This window comes from Notamacropus eugenii, chromosome Y (genome assembly GCF_028372415.1).
Source record: "Notamacropus eugenii isolate mMacEug1 chromosome Y, mMacEug1.pri_v2, whole genome shotgun sequence".
NCBI classification, from domain to species: domain Eukaryota; kingdom Metazoa; phylum Chordata; class Mammalia; order Diprotodontia; family Macropodidae; genus Notamacropus; species Notamacropus eugenii.
Window position 1 is genome coordinate 2,387,034 of NC_092880.1, and position 14,081 is coordinate 2,401,114.

Here is a 14,081-nt window from a genome sequence, read left to right on the forward strand (position 1 = left end):
GTATCAACTCATGTTTTGAAACCAGAAGAAAGTCAATTACAGGTCAACAAGCATTTATTAGAAATGCCTAGAACAGTTCTAAGTGCTGGGGATACACAGAAAGGCAAAAACAACAATCTTTGCCCTCAAGGAGCCAGCAGTTTAATGGGAGAAAACATGCAAATAAGAAATGTACATAGAAAGCAGAAAGAAGAAAATCATGGTGTTGTGCCCTCATCTAGGAAAACTGGAACCACTTGCAGAAGGTAACATCTGAATTGAGTCCTGTGCCAGACAGGCAGCTACTCTAAGTGATGTTGGGCAGCAGTCGGGCTGCTGGGATCAGGGTGGTGAAGCAGGCAAGGACTGGATAGGAGTGGGAACTGTATTTAAAGGATCTTGGCCAGGGGAGCATTCAATTCGGTATTCATTTGCTAAATATTTTGATTTGCACAGCACTTTTTTAGACAGTGAGAAGATATGTTGAAAAATAAAAGTTTCTCTCTTTAACGGACTCTACAGTCTAGTCCAGTGGATGAGACAGGTACACTATAAGTTTTAGTGCAAATTAGCATGAGAGATTGGACGTGATAAGGGTATCTGAAGTGCATTGAGGATTCTAAGAGGTATAAAATTGTGAGAGCATGGGTGGGTGGGTATTGGGGTGGGGATGTAGTCTGATGTAGAACCGAGCATTGAATGGATTAAGGAGAGAACTGTGAAATAAAGCTGGAAAGTTGGAGCTTACGCTTCATTTAATCTTTGATTTAGAAGATGTATTTCCAGACTTTATGGAATGGCCTAGGAGCATTATTATAAATGTCTGTCACCACTGTTGGTACTGTGAAGTAATTCTAAACTCCTAGGACTTACTAGAATTAGTGGGGGTGGGGTTGGATGCTGAAGACGTGGGAGTTTGCTCTATTTTGTTTGATGCATCATGCCTCTCAGCTTTCCCTGACAGCTTTAGATTGCTCGTACAAAGGAGTATTCAGTGATAATATCTCCAGATTCTTTTCAGGGTAATTTTTAAACATGAGAAGTTCTTATTGATACAAAAGCTAAGCTGTAAGCATCAAATGGTACTACTATGGTTTTTTTTAAATGCCTGCATAAATTTTTGAATTTGAAATTTTGGTACAGGAGACTGTTGGAAAAGATGGAAGTGAAATTCACATTTAAAAAAAAAAAACTTGTTACTATAGGTATTACTTGATTAAGATTCAGTTATCTCTGCATGCCAGTAGATAGTGGTTAAACCACAGAGGGCAGAACTAAGGCAGGACTAGGGATGCCTTAAAGGATGGCAGATTTCTGTTTAACAGAAAGGAAAATGTCTTGACAACTAGAGTAGTCTAAAAGTCAGACTTGACTACCTGGAGTTGTAGTGAGTTCTTCATGGCTGGAGATGATGCTTGAGCTTTGTAATTCCATGACTGCAATATAAAATGGTCAAAAAGACGTGTGTGTATACACACGTGTGTATGCATGTACATGGTATGATATGTATGGATGAATACAAACATATGCACATACACAGTTTAGGCACAGTTTTTTTGTTTTTTAGAGTCATTTATTAAATATTTACCAGCTTCTCTCTCTAGACATAGCATGATATGAATTGGGCTAAAATGGGATTGTAATTGACTTGAAGCTAAATACAGTATGCTTTAAGAAAATTAGAAAAAAATTTTTTCCATTAAAGTTATCTTTCCTCCCACTTTCCCCCTTGAGAAAAAAAAGAAAAGCAAACCTTTTATGCATAGTCAAGCAGAACTGATCTTGCATTGGTCAAGTCCAATAAATAGGTCTCAGTCTGCACCCTAAGTCCATCACCTTTCTGCCAGGAGTTAGGTAGCAGTTTCATCATAAAGTCCTCTGGAAGTGGGTTTAGTCATTACGTTGATAGGAGCGCTTTAAGTCTTTCAGACTTGTCTTTACAATGTTGTGAATATATAATTTTTTCTCCTGGTTCTAGTCACTTAACTTTGCATTATTTCATAGAAGTCTTCCTAGGTTTCTCTGAAATCATTTCTTTTATTATCCTTTTAATATTTCTTATAGCACAATTGCAATTCCATTATGCACTCATATACCATAATTTGTTCAGCCACTCCTCAGTTGGTGAATATTTCCTTAGTTCTTAACACAAAAAGGATTGTTGTATTTTTGAACATTTGGGTCCTTATTTCTTTTATCTCTTTGGTATATGGACTTAGTGGTCATATTGCTGGATCAAAGAGGATGCAGTTTAGTAACTTTTGGGACTTAGTTCCAAAATACTTTCCATTATGACTGATCTGGAAAAAGTTCTACCAATAGTACATTAATGAACTTGTTAACCTCTCCAACATTTGTCATTTTCTTCTATATTTATATTCTTTTTAAATTTGGAAAAATGAACACTGCTTTCCTTAAAAAGCTATTTTTAATGCTTCATCTTTAACTGTGGATTGGACTGTATGATTTCGGGGATGCCTTCCAACTCTGATTTTTTGTGATTGCAAAAGAAATTTAAGATCTTTGCTTACAGGAAGAACATATTTTCAGTGGTGTCTTGGACTTATCCATTGGAGTATTCTACCGGCCCCTGAAACTTATAAGGTCCATCTTGACTTAGATTCACTGCCCTAGCCAAGCTGAGAAGCCTTTCAAAATTTGAGTAAGGATTGAACTAAATCTTGTTTGAGAGTCTGTGATTCCACACCATGCATATGCCTAGATTATTCTTACCTTTGCACCTGTCTTTGTGGAATTTCCTTTCTCTTTGTCAAATCATCCACACTGTTCACTCCTTTCAGTCTTGTCTGACTCTTTGTAACTTGTGGACTGTAGCACACCAAAATTGTCCATGGTGTTTTCTTGGCAAAGATACTGGAGTGCTTTGCCATTTTCTTCTCCCGTGGATTAAGGCCAACAGATTAAGTGACTTGCCCAGGGTCACACAGTTATGTCTACACACAGCTGAGTATGCACTGAGCCACCTAGCTCTAACATTAAATTCATCTATATACCTACTTCCAAACTAGGTTGAAAATTACTTCAGAAATCTTCTGTATATATTTGTATTTCTCCAACTAGATTCTTGGGGCCTAGATTGTCTTCTCTTTTATCTCCATTCCAATACTCTCTATATAGTAAAGACTAAATAAAGGACAGAGTAACAGTATAATTTCTGACCTCAGATATTTGAAGCATGCTAACTCAATAGCACTGTGCACTTTTCTCAGAATGATAATTAAAATTATCTTACAATAATTAAAAAAAAAACTTGTAGAAGTAGTCTTTCAACAGCACTATAAATAAAGTCCAAAAATAAATAAATAGAACAGAATAGAGATTCCAGGTGCCCCACCCAATACACTTTAGGATAAGGGGAAAAAATCCATTATTTCACAGATTATTTGGGAAGGCTGTTTTCATGATGGGTGGGAAATGAATTTAGACCTATATCTCCTAGATATCTACCTTGATGATCTCCAACTGGATAATATAAAACATGTAAAAAAGAAATAAACAGGAAATATTAGCAACATCATAAATGTTGGATTATTTTGAGCATTTTTTTAACAAGAAAAACATGAAAGTATCACTGGGGAAAGTATGTAAAATTTGTGATAAAACTTTCATCTTAACTATATCAGGAACTGGTAAAAATTTTCACAAGCAATTCCTAGCCTCTAATGGATAAATAGATGGTCACAGATTTTGAACAAATAATTCTTAAAAGAAAAAAAATGGTAATCTTTGAAGAATTTGAGAATTTTAATAAAGATGCAAATTGAAACAAATTTGAGTCATCATCTCACATTTTCCAATAGGCCCCCCAAAATAAAAGCAATGAAATTACTAGTCAGACTTACTTCTTCATTGCTGGTGGAAAACTGAAAATAGAGAATTTTGAAGGGCAGTATGCTGTACTAGCTTAAAAACAATTGTACTTCTTGACCCATTCTTTTGTTGACAATATACAACTTAAAAGTATTTTTTTATAACTATCCAAAGATCTACAGTTTTGAAAAAAAAAATAATGAAACTGGTAACAGTCTAAATGTTTAAGAGATAGTTAATGAAACACCACATTGCAATTAGGATGACACAAATACGCAAAATATATAGGAATCTGGAAGGACTCTTATGAAGTCATGCAAAATAAAGAAATCAGAGGGAAGCAGAAAACTGGGGATTTTTGCAACTGGTGTCCGTGATAAAGGCCTCATTTCTAAAATATATAGAGCACTGAGTCAAATGTTCAAGAATACAAGTCATTCCCCAGTTGATAAATGGTCAAAGGATATGGACAGTTTTCAGAGGAAGAAATTAAAGCTGTCTATAGTCATATGAAAAAATGTTCTAAATCACTATTGATTAGAGAGATGCAATCAAAAACTCTGAGGTACCACATCACACCTGTCAGATTGGCTAACATGACAAAACAGGAAGATGACAAATGTTGGAGGAAATGTGGGACAGTTGGAACACTAACTCATTGGTGGAGCTGTGAGCTGATCCAACCACTCTGGAGAGCAATTTGGAACTATGCTCAAAGGGCTACAAAAATGTGCATACCCTTTGACCCATCAATATTGCTTCTAGGACTGTATCCCAAAGAGATCATAAAAATGGGAAAGGGTCCCACCTGTACAAAAATATTTATAGTAGCTCCCTTGGTGTTGGCCAAGAACTGGAAATCAAGGAGATGCCCATCAGTTGGGGAATGATTGACCAAGCTGTGAAATATGAATCTAATGGAATACTATTGTGCTATAAGAAATGATGAACAGGAAGACTTCAGAGAGGCCTAGAAGGACTTATATGAACTGATGCTGAGTGAAAGCAGAACCAGGAGATCACTGTACACAGTAACAACCACAGTGTGCAAGGAATTTTTCTGGTAGACTTAGCCCTTCACAGCAATGCAAGATCCTAAAAAATTTCCAATAGACTCTTGAGGCAAAAAGCCTTCCGCATCCAGAGAAAGAACTATGGAATTGGATTGCAGAATGAAGCAAACTCTTGTGTTATATTTTGTTTTGTTTTCATGGTTTCTCCCATTCATTTTAATTCTTCTATGCAACATGACGAAGGTGAAAATGTATTTAGCAAGAATGTATATGTAGAACCCATATCAAATTACATGCTGCTTCAGGGAGGGGAGATGGAAGAGGGAAGGGAGCAGAGAAGGAAAAGAAGAAAAATCTAAGATTTATGGAAGTGATTGGAGAAAACTGAACACATAAATCAATTTTTAAAAAAATCAGAACCGATAGAATTTTGACCTTTGACTGTATAAAAAGAAAGCTGTCCAAGATAGGAAATGGCTGGAAAGTTATGCTATGTTGTCTGCTGAAATTCATGAAATTCATTTATTTAAAATGTAAATAGGTGCAAAACAAGTTTGATTGATGGAATGTCAATTTCTTGAGAGTAGAAGTTGTTCCATGTCTGTATCCTCTGAACCCAGCACAGAGCCTGGTAGGTACTCGATAAATAGCTTGTTGATGGCTTGGATTGGTTGTATGGATGTTTACCATGTTTATAATAAATTATTTTTTAGATTGCTTTACAGTCAAGTGTCCCAGTACATGTCTGAATTCATTGGTACCAGAGGAAAATGAGCCTGGTGGATTCAACTTGACTTCAGATATTTTGAACTAAAGCCCACCTGGTGTCCCAAGAGTCTAGCATCAATACGATGATCCCCCAGGAGGGGTTAGGGTGGGCTGCCTAAAGAGGGGCAAACTGACCCAGGCTGGAGGCAGCATAGCTTAAAACTTCCATGCCTGTTGGCAGTGGAGTAGGACTTTTTGCACTTTCAGCCTTGGAAAGAGACAAATCCAAGCTCAAAAATTTAAAACAATCCCACTCCCCACCCCAAATAACCTTCACAATGTTAAAGTTTTTTCCAAAATATCACAGCAAAAAAAGGGTTTAAATGGGGGTCAAAGGCACCCACATAAAACCTAATAAAGTGATCTTTAGAAATTGATCTTTGTGTGTACTTAAACAAATTATTTTGAATATTAGGATTGCCAGAGGATGTAGAAGCAGAAAAGTTTGCTTCTCTTCAAGCACACACACACAACCCCCTCCACCCCACTGCCAAGCCTCATAATACATGTTTCTATATAGACACATTTAGATAAAACACTTTATTATTTTTTTGAAAGCAAAAAAGCTTTTAATGAAATAACAAGTCAGGAAAAATGACAAAGTTTCCCCCATGGACACAAGGGTAAACTCACCTACAATTTACTACTCTACAAAGACGGGGATGATGCATACATAGGAAACACATATAACAACTCAAACATCAGTATGTAGATGCTGCAGAGTTATTGATGTCCTCTACTGATGTCAATAGAATTGACTGATCAGAGGAACAGTTTTCTTGGCTACATTTTTACAATTTATTTAATATTTAATTTTTTCTGAATTACATATAAAAAGAATTTTTAACATTCTTTTTAAAAAAAATTTTTTGAGTTCCAAATTCTCTCCCTTCCTCTCCCTTCTCATTGAGAAGGCAAGCAATTTGATACAGATTGTGCTAGTGCAGTCATGCAACATGTATTTTCATATTAGTCATATTGTGAAAGAAAATAGGCCCCCCCCAAAAGCAAAAAAAAAAAAATATTCTTTGTGGAGTTCAGAAACCAATTCATTCTCTACAGATGGATAGCATATTTTTTTCATTCTTTTTTATTTAATTAGTTTATTTGTTTTCAGATTTCAACAATCACTTCCATAAGTTTTAAATTTTCTCCTCCTCCCTTCCCCCTCCCTCCCCAAGATGGCATGCAATCTTATATGGTTCTACACATACATTCTTATTCAACACATTTTCATATTAGTCATGTTGCATAGAAAAAATGAAACTAATGGGAAAAACTATGAGAAAAACCAAACCAAAACACAATATAACACGAGAAAATAGTCTGCTTCATTCTGAATTCCGATTCAATAGTCCTTTCTCTGGATGTGGATGGCATTTTACCTCAAGTCCTTAGGGAATGTTTTAGGTCCTTGCATTGCTGTGAAGGGCCAAGAAGCAGGAACATATGACCAGTGCATGGAAAGTACATTTTCAAACAAACAAATTTTCAAAAATGGAATGGGTTACCTCAGGGGAGTGGTAACTTCCCATGCACTGGCCATATGTTCCTGCTTCTTGGGCCTAGTTAAAAGTCTCTCTTCCCAGAAACAGAATTTCAGATATTTGAAGATTATTATGATCCCTCTTCTCATGGAATCCCTAGTTTCCCTGTTTTTATTGTTTTTCAGTCATGTCCAACTCTTCATGATCCAGAGGACCATACTGTCCGTGGATTTTTCTTGTCAAAGATACTGGAGTGTTTTGGCATTTCCTTCTCCAGCTCACATTACAGAAGAGGAAACTGAGGCAAACAGGGTTAAGTGATTTGCTCAGGGTCACAAAGCTCGGGGGCTGACGCTGGATTTGAACTCATGTCTTCCTGAATCCTGACCCAGGGTTTGATTTATTGAGCCCCCTAGCTGCCTAATTCCCTCAGATAGTCATAAAATCTTAGCATTAAAAGGGATTGTGGAGGTCGTCCATTTTGGTATTCTCCCAACTTTTTTGATCAAGCACACCCAATCAGTAGAAAATTTTTTGCATGTACCCTAATATGTTTGTATAACAAATTATATAATATACCACTATCCTAATAATTGTGTGTATTATAAAGCTTCTTCAAAATAGATATTTTTATATGGATGAGATGGAGATTAATAGTGGATCTTAGGGCCAGGAAGTGGTACTGGAATTTATAGAGCAGATGGTCAGGACTGTGCTGTAGGAAAATCTCTTTGAAAGCTATGTGGATGATAGATTGGAGAGAGGGAAGACTGAAGCAGAGAGACTAATTGAGGGACTGTCACAATAGCTTCAGTGAGAAGTGATGGGGGCCTGAAGCTAAGATGGGTTGTGTTATGAGAGAAGGTAGAAGCATTTGAAAGAGGTGGAGGTAGAAGTAACAGGACTTGGAAGCTAGATATCAGGAGTAGAGAATGACTCTGAGGTTGTATACCTGGGTAGCTGAACTTATAGTCCCCCAAAACTCCTGCATTGTTTTACATAAACCATTATCTACCTGACATCCCATGAGATACCGCTAGTCTGTATTAATTCCATGAACTAAAGTATAAAAACTTGAATTTATACCAAGCAAAATTTCATCTTACAAGATTTGGGCCATTGTCTTAGCTTGTTGAGATCTTTTTGGATCTTGACTAATCATTCAAAATATTAGCCATTGCTTCATATTGCCTTCTTTGATATCTTCATACTTTGATGAGCATATCATCACTCAAGCAATGCCTTTATTCAAGTGAGTGGGCGCTGAACAGCATAAGACCATGGATAGTTCCTTGGAGAGCTATGATAATCTCTCTCCCAGTTTATTTTTTTTATTTTTAATTTAGCTTTCTTTTTTCTTCTTTAATGTTTATTTATTTATTTTTACTTTGCAACATTCATATCCACAAAATTTTGAGGCCCAAATTTCCTCCCCATCTCTTCCCTCCTCCCACCCCAAAAGGCGGTGCATTCTGATTACCCCTTCCCTCAATATGCCCTCCCTTCTATCACACCCCTCCCTTCCCTTATCCTATCTTCTCTCTTTTCTTGTAGGGCAAGATAGATTTCTCTACCCCGTTACCTGTATTTCTTATTTCCCAGTTGCATGCAGAAACAATTCTCAACATTCATTCCTAAAACTTGGAGTTCCAACTTCTCTCCCTTCCTCCCTCTCCACCCATTTCCACTGAGAAGACAAGCAATTGGATATAGGCTATCTATAGATAGTTTTGCAAAACACTTCCATAATAGTCATGTTGTGTAAGACTAACTGTATTTCCTTCCATCCTATCCTGTTCCTCATTTATTCTATTCTCTCTTTTGACCTTGTCCCTCCCCAAAAGAGTTTACTTCTAATTACTCCCTGCTCCCACTTGCTGTCCCTTCTATCATCCTCCCTCACACCACTTCTCCTCTTCTCCCCTACTTTCCTGTAGTGTAAGGCAGATTTTCATACCAAATTGAGTGTGCATGTTATTCCCTCCTTAAGCCAAACGTGATGAGAGTAAACTTCACTTTTTCCCTCTCACCTCCTTCCTTTTCTCTTCCATTAAAAAAAGCTTTTTCTTGTCTCTTTTATGAGAGATAATTTGCCCCATTCCATTTCTGCCTTTCTCCTCCCAATATATTCCTCTCACCCCTTAATTATATTTTTTTAGATATTATCCCCATCTATTCAACTCGCCCTGTGCTCTCTGTCTATATATGTGTGTATAATCCCTCCAACTACCCAAATACTAAGAAAAGTTTCAAGAGTTAAAAATATTATCTTTCCACGTAGGAAGGTAAACAGTTCATCTTTAGTAAGTCCCTTAGGATTTCTCTTTCCTGTTTCCCTTTTTGTGCTTCTCTTCATTCTTGTGTTTGAAAGTCAGATTTTCTTTTCATCTCTGGTCTTTTCATCAAAAATGCTTGAAAGTCCTCTATTTCATTGAATGACCATTTTTTCCCTGAAGTATTATACTCAGTTTTGCTGGATAGGTGATTCTTGGTTTTAATCCTAGTTCTTTTGACTTCAGGAATATCCTATGCCAAGCCCTTTGATCCCTTAATATAGAAGCTGCTAGATCTTGTGTTATCCTGATTGTATTTCCACAATACTTGAATTGTTTCTTTCTAACTGCTTGCAATATTTTCTCCTTGACCTGGGAGCTCTGGAATTTGGCTACAATATTCCTAGGAGTTCCTCTTTTTGGATGTCTTTCAGGAGGTAATCAGTGAATTCTTTCAATATTTATTTTACCCTCTCATTCTAGAATATTAGGGCAGTTTTCCTTGATAATTTCATGAAAGATAATGTCTAGGCTCCTTTTTTGATCATGGCTTTCAGGTAGTCCCATAATTTTAAAATTGTCTCTGTAGGATTTATTTTCCAGGTCATTTATTTTTCAAATGAGATATTTCATATTATCTTCCATTTTTCATTTTTTGGTATTGTTTTGTAATTTTTTGGTTTCTCATAAAGTCATTCGCTTCCATCTGTTCCATTCTAGTTTTTAAAAATCTATTTTCTTCAATGAGCTTTTGAACCTCCTTTTCCACTTGGCTAATTCTGCTTTTTAAACCATTCTTCTCCTCATTGGTTTTTTGGACCTCTTTTGCCATTTGGGTTAGTTTATTTTTTAAAAGGTGTTATTTTCTTCAGCATTTTTTGGGTCTCCTTTAGCAAGCTGTTGACTTGCTTTTCATGATTTTCTTGCATCACTGTCATTTCTCTTTCTAGTTTTTCCTCCACCTCTCTTACTTGATTTTCAAAATCCTTTTTGAGCTCTTCCATGGCCTGAGATCATTGCATATTTATTTTGGAGGTTTTGGATGCAGAAGGCTTGACTTTTATGTCTTTCTCTGATGATATGCATTGTTCTTCCTCATCTGAAAGGATGGAAGAAAATACCTGTTCACCAAGAAAGTAGTCTTCTATAGTCTTATTTTTCCCCCCTTTATTGGGCATTTTCCTAGCCAGTTACTTGACTTCTGAGTCCTTTGTCAAGAGGAAGGTGTACTCTGGGGACCTGTAAGTTCTCAGTTCCTCCAAGGTGGCACAATTAAGGGAGAGGAGTTTACTCCTCTCCTGGCCTGTGCTGTGGTATGGGAGCAACTACAAGCACTCTTCTGTCCAGGATCTGCGAGTAGGAATCCCTGTCCAGAACCTCCACCGCCAGCGCTCCTCCTCACCCTAGGACCTCCACTCAGGGCTGAAACCCAGATCAACTGCTCAGTTCCCCCAGGGTCTTTAAGCCAAGGGCTCCAAAAATGGCTGCTGCTGGTGGGGCCAGGCCACATTCCCTTTTCACGGAGATGAAAGAGTTTTCTCACTGACCTCTGAAGCTGTCTGTGGCGTTTGTGGGTTGAATAACATGGGAACCGCAGCTGCTGCTGGGGATTCCATCCCTTGAGGCCTGCTCCAGTCCTATTCCTGTTGGTGCCCTGCGGCCAAGGCTGGGCTGTGCCTGGTGCGATAGACCTTTCCTGGCAGCCTTCCAGGCTACCTTGGGCTGGAAATCTCTTTCGCTGTGTCATTTTGTGGCTTCTGCTGCTCTAGAATTTGTTTAGAATAATTTTTTACAGATATTTTATGGGCAATGGGGGGGAGCTTCTACAGGTTTGTTCTTCTACTCCACCATCTTGGCTCTTCCTCCTCTCTCCCATTTTGACACCAACCCATACACTACTTTTTGGGTCCAGCCATTCAGTTGGTTCTGAAAATCCACCTTTTCTTTTCTAGACCACATATCTCTTCACTTTATAATAGGTAGCATATATATATACATATATATATACCTATATAGGTAGCTTATATATACCTATATAGGTAGCTTATATATACCTCTAGTATATATAAGGATATTGTCAAATATTTTTCTGGGTCTCTACTGTATTCTGATTTATTAGACTAGTAACCATGTTTTTAAAAAATTTTGTTAAATTTGTGTGTGTCCAAGCTTTAATTTCTCCCAAGCTGGCTTGACATGTATTGCATGGCAGTTACAGTGCACAACTGGGCCCCCCTAAGGGGACCAGTTCAGAATTGGCTCAATTTGGGATTTAGGGATACAGATTGTATGCCCTTTGAGTAACCCTGTTTTTCAAAAAAGCAATATTGGCTTAGCATAACTGATTTATCGGTGAAGCCACAGTGGCTCAGAGATCACTGCTTCTGTCACTAATATTTTAATAGTTCCAGCATCTCACAGATGAAAGTACTCACTCTTATCAATATAATGTGCAGCCTGCTCATTGTCCTTTTCCTTCCCCCATGGATACCCTACAAAAGATCCACCCCAACATGCCAAAGGTTCCCCTCCTAGGTTTTTTCACATTGTGTAAGGACCACTGTAGCACCTGGGCTGTTGATCTGCTCTCTTTGCATTCCAGGATCTCCCTCCCCTTTCTTTGCCCACCTCTTTCCTGGACATAGATTTCATGGGTATAGTTGTTGCCACCTATTTCACATAGGTCCATCAATGGATATGTACTACAGCCTACTTTCACCCATTATATTTCTCTCCAATGCTTTTTTGGATTACCTGCAATTTTTCCTTTTGTATATGGTGGTCCAAGATGTATATCCACAAAACATCTCCAGGAAAATACCACTTAAAAAAGATTGTTCCTTGTGTCAGGTTATCCCCTTGGGATCATTAAAAGCACTGCATTCATCTCCCAAATTTGATTTAACCTGTTCTTTTTCAATTTAATTCTGGGCATACAGTAGCTTATTATCTTGGGCTGTATATAATACAATGGTACCCTCAAGGGCTAAGGTAAATATTTCCAACTCATTGGCTTTTATACTTCATTGAATATAGATTTAGAGCTTGAAAATGCCTTTGAGGCCATCTACTCAAGCTTCTAAAGTTACAGAGAGAGCAAATAGCAGGGATGGGATTTGGTCCAAAGTCCTCTCACTCCAAATCCAGCGTCTTTCCAAAACACACTTCTGTTGTCCTTTTCTAATTCTTTTCCTTTTGGTATCTGTTTTACCTTCTAGATGCTAGGATGACTGTTATTACTTTTCTAATCTACTGTCTTCTTTTATTGTTGTTCAGTCATATTTGTCTCTTCATGACCCCATTTGAGGTTTTCTTGGCAAAGATACTAGAGTGGTTTGACATTTCCTTTTCCAGATGAGGAAACTGAGACAAAGAGGGTTAAATGACTTGCCCAGGGTCATATAGCTATAGTGTCTGAGACTGTATTTGAACATGGGAAGATGGGTCTTTTTGACTCCAGGTCCAGCACTCCATCCACCATCCCTACCTTCCTGTCCTTTATACGTAAGTCTAAATCGATGAGCTTGGAAGTGAGGCCTTGACTCAGCTTACATAAAGTGCATTGGCTTTGTGAAAGTCATGTTCCTTATAGCTGTGGGCTTCCCCCCCACTCCTAACTCTGTTCATGTCTATATTGTAGATAGTTAAGGTGACCAGAAATTAAAAACATTCAAATGAAAATTTAGTGATACATATGTTATATAATTACAAGGCCAATTTAATTTAATCACCATGGACTTTCTTCTGCAATGTGCTTTCAAGATACATGTAAAAACACAAAATAGCAAAACATTTAGTGAATTTAACCAGAGCATATAAGAATACTTTATAAACTGTGTACATTGACACTTAACATTATATTGTAAATACAGATATGAAGCTTTAAGAATTTTTGCTATGTGTATTTCCATTCTATTGCTTTAAATGAAAGGGAGGAAAATGGAGACATTAACAGGTGCCCCTCCATGCCAATTAACTAGCATAGAGTACCCTCAAATCAAGTGCTAACAGCAGTAGGAAAAGCTGGGGAAAATCAGCCCTGTTGGACAAAACTTAAATCTTCATGAGTTATCTCCTAGTGAACCATGATAACTCATTTGTCTTTACAGTGTAGTGGTATAGAATACAGTTATGCAGAAAAAGCAAATTGCTTCTCTTAGGAGATTAGATCATTTGGTTCCTTTCTACGTGGCCCCCTTTTTTTCTTTTTCTTTTTCTGTGCTTTTAAGCACTCACCAGTTTCAAGGCACAATCGTATAGACTCAACATGGTCTCCATGCCTTGTGAGCATTTTTCAATGTGACAAGAACAGTTAAAGAAATGAATTCACTTCTGTGTTGAGTTTCTCAGAGATGTTTGGCTCACCAGAAGTAGGTGGTATTTTTCTCATTTGTTACAGCGATCAAATTCCATTATGGTGGTAACCCTAGGGAACTTGATCCGAACACCCTGGCCACACCTCTAAAATGAGATTTCTTTGAAAATACACTGGTGTGCAATGAAAAGCCACAATCCATTAGGGGCCACACCCAAGTCTTATACAAACCTGGATTCAGAACAATACTTTTCTGGTACTTAATATTGTGTTGTGTTTTGAGTATTGCTTGAAATATTACAACAGAGATTTCCCTTATTGTAAAGCTATCCTTTACGATAAAGTCAGCTGCAATGGTACTTACGGTTAACATACTATTTTCCAAGCACCAATAATAACAACACAGCAGTAAGAA